General features: G+C 41.6%; 1 protein-coding gene and 1 pseudogene across 3 annotated transcripts in view; one reads left to right on the forward strand and one right to left on the reverse strand.

Annotated features, from left to right (window-relative positions):
• The window catches only part of GRM5 (glutamate metabotropic receptor 5), a 508,001-nt gene that overhangs the window by 289,740 nt on the left and 206,103 nt on the right, over window positions 1-12,158 (forward strand). The window lies entirely within an intron of this gene.
• Window positions 2,396-6,618, reverse strand: LOC118627717 (annotated as a pseudogene).

Raw genomic sequence — 12,158 nt, forward strand, 5'->3', positions numbered from 1 at the left:
ACAAGCTCTGTGGGTTATTTTTATATACAATTGGGTTTAGAAATCACTAATTTGATTCATCACCCCACCTAAAGTAAAGCTGTGGGCTAATTCAGGCAGGAATTATATCTTTTCTCCATTATAACCCTGCTCCCAGAAATTGAGTTGGCCCTTAGTAAGTAAATAGCTGTTGACATGAAAGTGAAACCATAGTATAACCTCAGCATTGCTTATTTGTATATTTGTGTCCACTCATCCTTGTTTCAAAAGGATTTAAGGCAGCTTACAAATGTTCATGTAAAATCTCTCTCCATTCTGAATCAGGAGAGGACTCAACTGCAGAATAATCCAGGGAGGATCAGCAGCTCTGTCTGCTTCCTAGATGAGTCCCGATTCTAACTTAGTAACATCCACCTTACTGAGAATTATAAAGGTCATTTTTCTTTCATGAAAAATGCCATCATGGAGAGGTATTATGATACTGTCTTACAGGCAGATAAATATGCACTCAGATCTTTCTAATGCACCACCCCCACCCCCTGGTGGCTCTGCAGTCCTGGGAAATACGCTCAACTATTCTTTACCACTAATTCTTCAAGTGACAAGATTCAATAAAATCAGTTCATTTTATTTCACTAGTATTAATTGAGCATCTAGTATGTGGCAGGTACTATGTTAAGCACTTAGGAGACAAAATAGAAAACAATGACCACTCCCGTGATGCTTTTAATGTAAGAGACATGATTCTGCCTATTTCAGATGGTTGTTTTGAAGGTAAAATGCACATAAAGGCCTGGCATATTTGCAAGCATTCCATAAATGTTCATTCTTCAAGTGCTATATGCACACAAAAATACCTTTGGGAAGATAATTCTCCCAAACGTCCCCTTTCAAGAAACAAATGTATAATTTTGTAGAAAAGTCAGGTAAAGGCTAGTGTCTAAATGAGTCCCTTGCCTTGTGAGTCAGCTCTGTTTTTCATGCAGAATTCGTGGAATTTACACTCTCATTTGGAATTTTTCACCTAGACTAGCCCCAGGGAGGCACCCCTTGACAAAATTTTTTTGTTTTGTTTTTTAAATCCTTACCTGAGGATATTTTTCCATTTATCTTCAGATAGAGTGGGAGGGAGGGAAAGAGAGAGAAAGAGAGAAACATTGACTGATTGCCTCTCTCATGACCTGGCCAGGTCCAGGGACCAAACCACAACAGAGGTACATGCTTTGACCAGAATCCAGAATCAAACCTGAGACTCTTTGGTCCACAGGCTGACACTCTAAACACTGAGTCAAACTGGCCAGGCCACACTTAACAGAGTTTTATATACAGCGGTATAATAGATGTGCTCAATACACATCAACGGGAAGCATGTGTCTACACTCATTCTATGTGCACAAACCTCCGTTTCACAACGTTTTGAGCTTAATGCAACACTGTAGGTAAACTTTCAAACAGCACCGACAAATTCATCACTAACTAGATAATAATCACATTGCAACCGTGTCTCAGAGAAGGGACCATAGCCCGACAATGCAATGTTATATGGCTATACATGTGAGCTACAGGACATGCTCTAAATTTTTATCACTGTTTTCCAGAATGTCTCCATCAAAAACAATTTTCCTCCACTTTTACCAAAATGAATACTACTCCCAGAGGCAGAGATGTGGATGTTATATTTTGAAGCTGACTGGAGAGCTGACATCCCATCCTGGCACCTCCCTGCATGCCAAGCATCAGCAGACCTTTCCTATGCTTTGAAAAACCTTCTTGCTCTTCCCTTTTACCCACCATTATTCTCATCATCCCTTAAGACCCAGCTCATGGCCTACATGCTTTAAAAGACGCTTCCAATGTCCCCATGTGGCCATGGTGGCTTTCCATTATTCATATATCTCCAAAACTTACTTTCTAGACCACTCCTTCACTAGTTAACAGAAACTATAGAACAAAACCTTTAAGTCTACATCAAGAAGTAAAAACTAAAATTCATGTTCTTTACACAAAGAAATCCACCTGTCTAAAATCTTTTAAAAAGTCTTTGATAGGTTAATTATAGCTCATAAGATTAATAAATCCTAAAATTTCACAGTGTCAATCTTGTTCCTATATTATCTTAAAAAAAAAAAAAAAAATGTAGTTTTCAACCAAAGAGAAAAAAATCTATTTTCTTAAGTTGTGTGGAGAACCATCAACAATTCGAAGGATTTTTTGAAATATTTGGAAGTTTGTTTTTTTTTCCTTCTGTACCATTTTAACCATTTAGGCCCCCAAATGAATGTAAATCTCCAAAGATGGCCCTGAGGCTGGAGTCAAATAGGCCATACCTGCAGAGATGAAGTTGCATCCTTCCCACTGAAGAGAAATATTACTCTTCTTCTTTCCGATAAACATAACATCACATTCATGTCTCCCATTATAATCTTTGGGTATACAGCAAAAAGTATCTACACCTCAGGACAGTAGAAGAAGATGGGTAAAGATTCTCTGGACAACCACGTCGCCTCCGTTCTGTCACGACGTAGCACATGGCACAATAAGATCTCTTTCTGTATGTGCCTTTCCTAATACAAATCAAAATAGTCATCATTAGTTGAGCACTTACTGTGTGACAGGCACTGTGCTGAAAAGTTTTATAATTGTCAACCTGTTTTATCTTCACAGCATTTCTGAAGTGATCGATATAATCATTATCACTATTTCACACATGGCAAAAATGAAGGCTCGGAGAGAGAGGAGCAAGCTGCATCCCCAAAGCGCTTACTCTTAATTACTGCACTACACTGCAATAAACCATAAACTCCCTTGGGAAAATGGACATTTTTATTAATTTATTTAGAAATCATTTGGCTAACATAACACCTGGCTCTTAGTACATACTTAGTAAATATTTGTTGTTTTGACTAAATGTTCAAAGTGAATTAGAGGTCCAGTATGACACAATGCTTTCTGGAATGCAATTGCAAATGGTTTCTCCAAATTTTGCTGTAATCTCCTGAGATCTGCCCAAATCCAGACAGGACTTGAAGCCAAGCATTCCTTTTTTCTACACTAGGGCCTATCTATACTCAGGCATAACTGTAAAACTTGACCAAATGGAAGAAACAAACCCCAGTGAATACCAAGGCACCAAAAAGAAAAAAACAATGTGTAAGTGTCAAGTTTTTATAAACAGAAAAATAATAACATTTGGGTTTTGCGTTGCACCAATAAAATTACATCTGGTTCTAATGAAATTCCCAGGAAGATGGCAAGGCAAGTTATTATTCTGATTTTATAATTTAGTGAGATTAGCCTGTCCAACCAAGTGTCTGTGATCAGTCTTCTAACGCCTAGACTACTTCTCCTTAAGGATTTATTGACATCAAACGATGAACAGGATTTATTCTAACACCATTCTAATCCTTAAAATGACTAAATTACCTCTTTTATTATTTAAGACTTCTGTCTTTCCTTACATGCAAGTAAAACATTAAAATCGCACTTCTGGTTATACACTTTTAGCCTCAGTTTCCCCAGAAAACCCCAAGCTGGCCCAATGCTCAAAGCCAGATGAGATGAATAAAGCTCTAATGAGACCACTCTAGGTGTCTCATTGAATAAAGCATTATTCTGCTAACAAACAATAACAAAAACCATAAACTGCAGAGAATATTAGCTCGAATGTGTCCCTATACGCCATAGATCATCTCTACTTGCAATATGTACATGTGATGGGAGAAGGGAGAGCTTCAGAGATCATGACTCAAATATCTCAACCAACGTAAGGGACCTCAGAGCAGTGGCACAATGCCAGTTGTTTACAAGTTATTACTAAATCTGTGCTTTCTTGAAAAAGCCACATTACATTTTGTTATATAAAATGTGATTTATATAGCACAGAGATAAGAATTTTAGGCTCACAAGGGAAGCTCTTCTTTCTCCTCCAGTAATGACTCTGTCACCATGCTTTATATACTCACTTATCAGACACTTACTGAGCAAAAAATCGTGTACTATGATGGGTCCCTGGATGCAAAATAAATAATATATATTCATTTCCCTCAAGAAATTTATAATCTTGGGGGATGAGGGAAATGAGGAAAAGTGTAGATTATCATTCTTTGAGTTGATATGCTGTGGTGAAATCTCTCTCCTTCAGTTCTGACATTGACAAGTTGTGTGATTTTTTTGGAAAAGTATCTAAACTTTGATTCTCTATTCTTTCAAATGTCAATAATATGAATCAAGAGATTAAATATTTTTTAACTCATACTATTTTCCAGACACTGTTTAAGTGTTTTACAGGCATTATTGCATTTAATCCTTTCAATAGTTTTAATCAAAAGTTACTATGATTCCCATTTTATAAGTGAGGAACTTGACATATTAAATAACTTGTTCATGGTCACACAGCTAAATAAGTGGTAGGTCCAAGCCAAACTCTAGCCATAAAAATCTTAAGCCTGTGAACTGGACAAGTGCGTGTCAGCGTGAGAACCTGGGGACCATAAAGCAGAGAATTCTAAGGCTGGGAGTCTCCATTGCCATTACAATAAAGACACATTGCTTTATAGAGAATGCCCCTTCCATTTGCCACTCCAGATCCACAGTCATCTCTTCTCTGGGAGCAGGTCCATGTGGACTAGATCAGTGAGCTCTTGTGCCTTTGGATGCAGTAGGGTTCTGCCAGTGGGAGGTACCAGCCGGAAGTTGGAGGGGGGAAGAAAACTGGTGGCCTCCCTTTCTGTGGGATTATTTTGAACTGGCTGCATTCTTTCCCAAGTCTCCTATCAGGGCCCTCTTTCCTCAACCCTCTCTATCCCTGGGTCCCTGTAAGGTCACTGCTTCCCCCAATCACTTGCTCATTTGCTTTAGCACTAGTAATGGGCCTCGCTGTTACTATGGGTATTCAACTATGCCTAGTGATTTCATCACATCCTGCCTACACCTTCATAAACAGTCCCTCTATTAATCTTCCTTGAATTTTTTAAATTATCCTAATATAAGTATCCCATCTGTTCCCTCCTGTGACACAGACAAATACAATGGTCTTCTAAGGCACTAAATAATCAGCACCCCTGGCCCCAATTTACCCTTAATAGCGTAATTTTTCTACCTCAATTTTCAGTGCTTCTGTGACATAGACATTTTCAAATTCTCAAGATTGCAATCCTTCTAGTTACAGGGACTTTGTATATCCTGGTTCTTCTACTTGGAATGCCCCTTCTCGATACTACCCTCTGCTCACACACACACACGCACATGCACACACACACACGCACACACACACACACATACACGTATACTTACATAAACCTACCTGCCATGTATAATAGGTTTCAATGGTTTTTTAAACTAATAAATGTAACTAGGAGCCAAAGAAAGACTTTGCTTCAATTTTTATCCAATAATTTAGATTCTTTAGAATTGAATAGCTCATTATATTTTGAAAGGCAGTTTATAATAGCATATTATATTTTAATCTACATTTATTCTGTGAGGGTGAAGAATATGAGTTCTGAGAAACTTAAGTGGCATGGCTCGGATGCCACAAGTGGTAAGTGGCAGAGCCGTGATTTAATTTGTGTTTGATGGGAATCCGTGTCCTACTATCACTGCTTTTTGGGGGGCTCTGGCTTGTGAGTTAGGGTCAGACAAAATGGTCACCAGATCAATAAGTTTCTGCCAGGCCCTGAAAAAAGGGGAGCTTTCCTAAGGATATTCTGGAAACTTTTTTTTTCCCTGGGTTAGGTCTTTCTTTTTTTTAAATTATTTTTATTTTGTTTTATTAATTTTTAGAGAGAGTGAAAGGGAGAGGAGAAGAGAAAGAGAAACATACATCAGCTGCCTCCTGCATGCCCCCTCCTGGGGATGGAGCCCACAGCTTGACCAACTGAACCACACTGGCCAGGCCAGGTCTTTATTTGAGTTTGTGCATGATAGGATAAAGAGGGTTGTGGGGATGAACATGAAGCACCCAGAGTGGACTGACTCCTGTGTGTGCTGCTCCCATCGCTCTGATTCTGTCGTCAGCTTCTCCAGGGTCTGGTCAGCCGTCTTGAGTGCAACAGTGTCTGGTTGTCCTTGATGACACTTGAGCAGCCAGTGTGCTGGTCTTAAGGCTTCGAGTGAGGCTGTGCATTTCATCTGCCCGCTTCTCCTGGAGGTTCTGGTGTTGTTGCAGGACATGGGCTAGCTCAGGGGCCAACTGCTTCTCATTCCCTGGGCCCAGCCACCCAGTTCTCTTCACGTCCAGCTCTGGCTCTCCAGCAGAGGTCGTGCCCAGCAGCTCACTCCATATCCCACGGCTATACCATTTTAGTGGCGACACACCTGCTTCCTGGCTGAGGTTGGCACATGGCTAGGGCCAGGAACTGGTTGGCTAGTGCCTTCTCTGAGCAGGAGGTCAGCTTCTGTGCCTGAGGCAGCCTCTCCAGAAAGTCAACCCTGCAGGAATATTCACTGGTCACCCGAAAAGCCAGTTTGTTGGCCTGGGCTTTCAGAGCTTGCAGATGGTCCTCGGCAGCTCCCAGGTGTGTCGATAGACACTACTCTTCCAGTACACTCCTCTTCTGCCATTGCAGTGCAGTGGTACCTCGGCTGCACCAGAAGCAGCTCCAGCCTCCACAAGGCCATCACCAGCCAGCAGTACCCGACCCCTTCGCTGTGAAAACTATTATTTTCTAGACTTTCTTTCTTTTCTATTTTGTTGCCAATATGTTCTTCCCACTCACCATTTTCATGAAACCAATCAAAACAACACTTTCTATAGTGAACATGACTGCAACTTTGCTTTATTTTGGAACAGATGAAGGAACAACGCCTGTCTTGAGAAACTCTTGTTGAAAGTACTTGATTGCAGAGTGCCACAGGACTTCTGAGCAACATTAGCTGAGGTAATTCAGCTCCTGGGGCAGTTTAATTTGAAGCAATTGGAGTTGTGAATGCAAATACGCAGCCTTTCCCTCTGGTTTGTGGAGGAAGGAGAACCAAAGGGGCCTTTAGCAAGAAGCTGGAAGAGGCAGCTTGGTAGGCAGCAGAGCTGTTACTTGCTTTCTGTGCCAACCCCATAGCACAGTTGTTTCCTATTGAGAACAGATTCCATTTGTTCAATGCGTGTTTGTGAAGACAGAGATTTTCAGACACGTGGCTATAATGGAGCATTCACACATTCAAAATCCAGCTAAATTTGCCCCCAGGGCACATGGGGATGATGCCAGAAGTACATGTTGGACCGGAAATGTTCATGAAAAGAACAGTTTCTCTTGACTTAGGGTGAGTTCAGGCAAGTAGCCTAACTACCCAGTGCTGCAGGTTCATGCCAGGGCACACAGGTTTCTGCTCTGACCAGTTAGGATAACACCGAGGTGGCCTCCTCTCCAGAGACTTGCCTAGGTTATTTCATTCCTGAAAGCTGGGTTTGAGGTTCCATGTCCAGAAGTCCTTTCCTTATTCTGGTCCTCACTGTCACTGCCTACTTACATCCATGTCATTAGTCCAGGGACATCTGTCAACATTGCAAATCCAGGCTTGTTAGATTCTGCTTAAAGGAGTCTTCATTGCTCATCCAATTAAGTCCTGATCACTTAACCTGGATCTACATGACCTGACCTCTAACTAACCCGTTAGCCTCATGGCCCATCACTATTTTATCCTCCCCATCCCTCCCACGCTATTACTACATAGGATGATGCACAGGACCTTGAGAATGATCATTGATCTGTTGTGTCTTTGTACACACCACTCTCCTCCCTTGGTCCATTCACCAAGAGATCACTTAGCATCTCTCCTTTGGGAAGCTTTTTCTAATGTCTACTCTCTCCCCAAAGCACTCTAGACTTTTCTTTTCTAAAATAACACTTATCATTTTCATCATGTACAAGATGTCATCAAATGTAAGATATGTCTCACAGAAATGTGAAAATTAAAAAAAAAAAAAGTTAAACTAGAATTGATAAAATCTGGGTTCTGTTAACTTGCCTCTTCCATTAGACCTTTAGAGAACAAGTGTTCTAGCATTCATTTCCATAACTCAGTTCCTCCCATTGTAGCGGGTTCATATCAGGATCTTAATAATGCTTTAAAAAAAAACGCAAATGTGATCTTATGGGTGGTGAACCAGGTGATGTCTTTTTTTTTCCATAAAAAGCAGCATTTATTTTTTTAAAGGGAGAGTGAAATTCATATAACATTTTTTTAAACTCATCTTTATTGTTGAATGTATTACAGATGTTTCTCCCTTTTTCCCCATTTACCCCCTCCTCCTCATTCTTGACCCCTCCTGCCTTCCCCACACTATTGTTGGTGTCCATTGGTTATGCATATATGCATAGAAGTTATTTGGTTTATCTTATCCCACCCTCCCTCCCCCTTTCCCTTTGAGGTTCATCAGTCTAACAACCAATTTGTACTTCTTAATCCCTTCATCTTTTCACCCAGCCCCCCAGCCCCCACCCATCTGGTAGGACATGGTCTAACAAAAAGTTCTCTGTATCTATGAGTCTGTTTCTGCTCTGCTTGCTCATTTTGTTTGTGGATTCAGTTGTTGATAGGTATGTATTAATTGCCATTTTATTGTTCATATTCTTGTTCTTCTTCACCTTCAAGAAGACCCTTCAACATTTTATATAGTACTGGTTTGGTGGTGATGAATTCCTTCAGCTTTTTCTTGTCTGGGAAATTCTTGGTATGTCCATCAATTCTAAATAATAGCTTTACAGGATAGAGTAATCTTGGTTATAGATTATTGCTTTTTATCACCTTGAATATCTCTTGCCACTCCTTTCTGGTCTGCAAAGTTTCTTTTGAGAAATCAGCTGACAGTCTTATGGCAGCTCCTTTGTAGGTAATGTACTGCTTTTCTCTTGCTGCTTTTAAGATTCTCTGTTTGTATTTAACCTTTGGCATTTTGATGATGATGTGTCTTGGTGTGGACCTCTTTGGGTTCAACTTGTTTGGGACTCTCTGTGCTTCCCAAACTTATATGCCTATTTTTATCACCAAGTTAGGGAAGTTTTCTGTCATTATTGTTTCAAATAGTTTTTCAATTTCTTGCTCTCTCTCTTCTCCTTCAGGCACCCCAATGATGCGAATGTTGGCACGCTTGAAGTTGTCCCAGAGGCTCCTTACACTATCTTCATTTTTTTTATTCTTTTTTTTCTTTTTGCTGTTTTAGTTGGGTGTTTTCTGCTTCATTATATTCCAAATCGATGGTTTCCTTCTTGGCTTTACCTATTCTACTATTGACTGATTCCCTGTAAATTATTCTTTATTTCAGTTAATGCATTCTTAATTTCTGACTGGCCCTTTTTTATGTTGTTGATGTTGTCACTAAGTTCCTCAGATGTCTCCTTAAGTTCTTTGAAGGTCTAACTAAGTCCCTTGGATATCTCACCAAGTTCCCTGAGCAACCTTATAACCTGTGTTCTGAACTCTGCATCTGTTAGAGTGCCTATCTCCATTTTGTTTAGTTCTTTTCCTGAGGTTTTGTTCTTTTCTTTCATTTGGGACATGTTTCTTTGTCTCTTTATTTTGGCTGCTTCCCTGTGCTTGTTTCTATGTTTTAGGCAGAGTTGCTATGCCTCGTAGGCTTCATAGGGTGACCTACTATTGTAGGTATCCAGTAGGATCCAGCAGCACAGTCTCCCTGATCACCTCAGCTGGGCCCTCGCAGTACACTCCTAGTGTGGGCTGTACACACTTCTCTTGTAATTGAGTCTTGATTGCTGTTGGCACATCAGTGGAAGGGGTTTATTCAGGCTGGTCAGCTGCAAGGACTGGATGTGCCCACTAGTCACTACCTTGGGGCCCACCACACAGAGCAAGACTTACTTCAGCAGGGCTCTGGTACCCACTAAGTCCACTCATTGAGTGTGTCACTTGTGGAGGTAATTGGGTAGTGGTGTTTCTATGTGGTCTGAAGCTGACCACTAGGTGTGCTGGCTCTGGGGCAAGGTCACCCACTGCCTGTGCTCTATCCAGGGTCACCCGGCATAAGCTACAAAATGAACTGCAAAATGGCTGCTTCTTGTGCTGGGCTTGGAGTTGTCCAGGAAAAGCCAAGTTGTGAACCAAGGCTAGCTGCTTCTAGTGACAGGCCTGGGGCCACTTAATGAGAGGTATGGGGCTCGCTGAGACTGGCTGCTCTTGAGTGCCAGCTCCACACCACTCTGGTGGGCTGCTGGGTTGCACAGGGCCCTATGGAACCCCCAGTCCTGCGGCTGGTGGCTGGGAAGTGCTGCTGCCCAGTGGGGTTCAGCTCCTGCTCAGCCTTTGCTGCAGTTTTTTTGGGGGGATAGGAAACTCTGAAGCAGGATCCAAGACAGGCCAATCTTATGGTAAAGCCTTCAGAAACAGCTTAGGTGGGCCCAAAAGTTGGGTGGGGCGGGGCCTCAGGGAATTACCAGGGTGGGGCCAACAGTGTGCGCCAGGTTGCTGGAGTCCTAGATATGGTGGCTGTCTGCCTGCCCTGTGTGGGAAGGGCTCACCAAAGGAAAAATAACCTTGACCAGCACGTCTGTCCAAAAGAAAGATGCCTCTCCAGCCCTCATCCGGAGGCCAAACAGCTCAGTTCTTCCCTGTTCTCTGATGCCTCTCAAGCTCCCTTCCCTCAGAGCTCAGAGGGAGCAGGTCTGAGTAAGTCTGTGCACGGGCCCTTTAAGAGGAACTGCACCCTCCCTCTGCCTCAGTTCCTGCTGGTTTTATAGCCAGAAGTTTTGGGGACTTTTCTTTCTGGCACTGGGACCCTGAGCTGGGTGCTTAGTGTGGGATGGGGACCCCTCACTCCTCAGGGAGGGCCTTCCCAGCAGAGGAATCCTCCTGATATTTATCCGCCACACGTGGGAGTGGGACCAGACTGTCCACGCCTCCGCCCTCCTACCGGTCTCCATGTGGCGGCTTCTTTAATTTCATAGTTGTAGGACTTCCAAAGAGCTGGATTTCAGGTGGTTCTGAATGATGGTTGTGTTGTAGTTTTGTTGTATTTTGATGTGGTTGTGGGAAGAGGCAATACTGCGTTTACCTACACCACCATCTTGACCCCAGCCCACTTAAGTGATGTCTTTAAAGTGTCCAGATATGATTCACAATCGAGCCAAGAAAACTAGTCTTCATCACTCCTAAAATTAGGTGGCTAGATATAACAAGAGTAGATTTTCCCTTAAAAACCTTTAAAAATCTTTAGAAAAAGTACATCATTTACACAACACTGAACATATTCAATGTGTGAGTCTATGTGTGGAAGGATATATTACACACGTTGTCTAATGTTATAGTCACTAAATCCCTGTGGTGGAGATGGTTTTACACATTTACAGATTAAAACAAGCTCAAAAAGAAGAATGATTTGAAAGGTCACATGTTAAAGGGGCAGAGAGATCATTCAAATCCAATATTTACATCTCAAAGCTTTTAATCTTTATACCAAGTTTCTTTGCCTCTCCTCATCCCAGTGTTTCCCAAAATGCGAGGTGCCTACAAGAGATTGATGATATAAAGATAAAGCCTTAAGTAACACTGAATCTCATGCTGACAAACGTATTCCCTTTCTCATTTAGTCTTTTAGAGCATATCAAGAAGACACTCTCCCATTGCTCAGCATGTCGCCAGGCAATAGTACCCAGTTAGGCTCTTTCCTCCTGCTTTGATCTACACTACTTGATGCTCTTCAGATTCCTTTTATCAGCTCAATAAAGGAGTACAGTTTTATGAAGGTTGTTTGAATGCACAAATAATGTTAAAATCTCATACTGCCATATTTCTTTTCTCTCCAAAGAATCCTGAAGAACTTTTACACAAGGATGAAAAATACCTTGTTTCATAAGGTGGGTCATGGCTCATAGCACCACCGGTACATAGCTGATGCTTGAGACATAAAAGTCCTTATTCCTCAATGTGAATAAAAACCTCAGGCTTGTATCATCCACTGGAAACCTCATAGTACAAAGACGGGAAGTATTAGCCAACATTCTCAGCCAGATGCAAAAGGAAAGATATGAGGGCAGTAGAGTACTTGGGGAAGGGAAAGTTGGTTGGTTCATCCAATGAGTATCCCCTCATGTGATAGAGAAAGGAAAAGAGCCTCACACATGTGCATGGTCTTTGCATTCACAGTGGCACCGCCCATTTACTTATCTACCATATACTTATAGTAGGTTATAACCTACTGCATGCTAGGCATTGATTTAAGTCTTTTTAGA

This window comes from Molossus molossus, unplaced genomic scaffold, assembly GCF_014108415.1.
Source record: "Molossus molossus isolate mMolMol1 unplaced genomic scaffold, mMolMol1.p scaffold_m16_p_13, whole genome shotgun sequence".
Taxonomy (NCBI): Eukaryota; Metazoa; Chordata; class Mammalia; order Chiroptera; family Molossidae; genus Molossus; species Molossus molossus.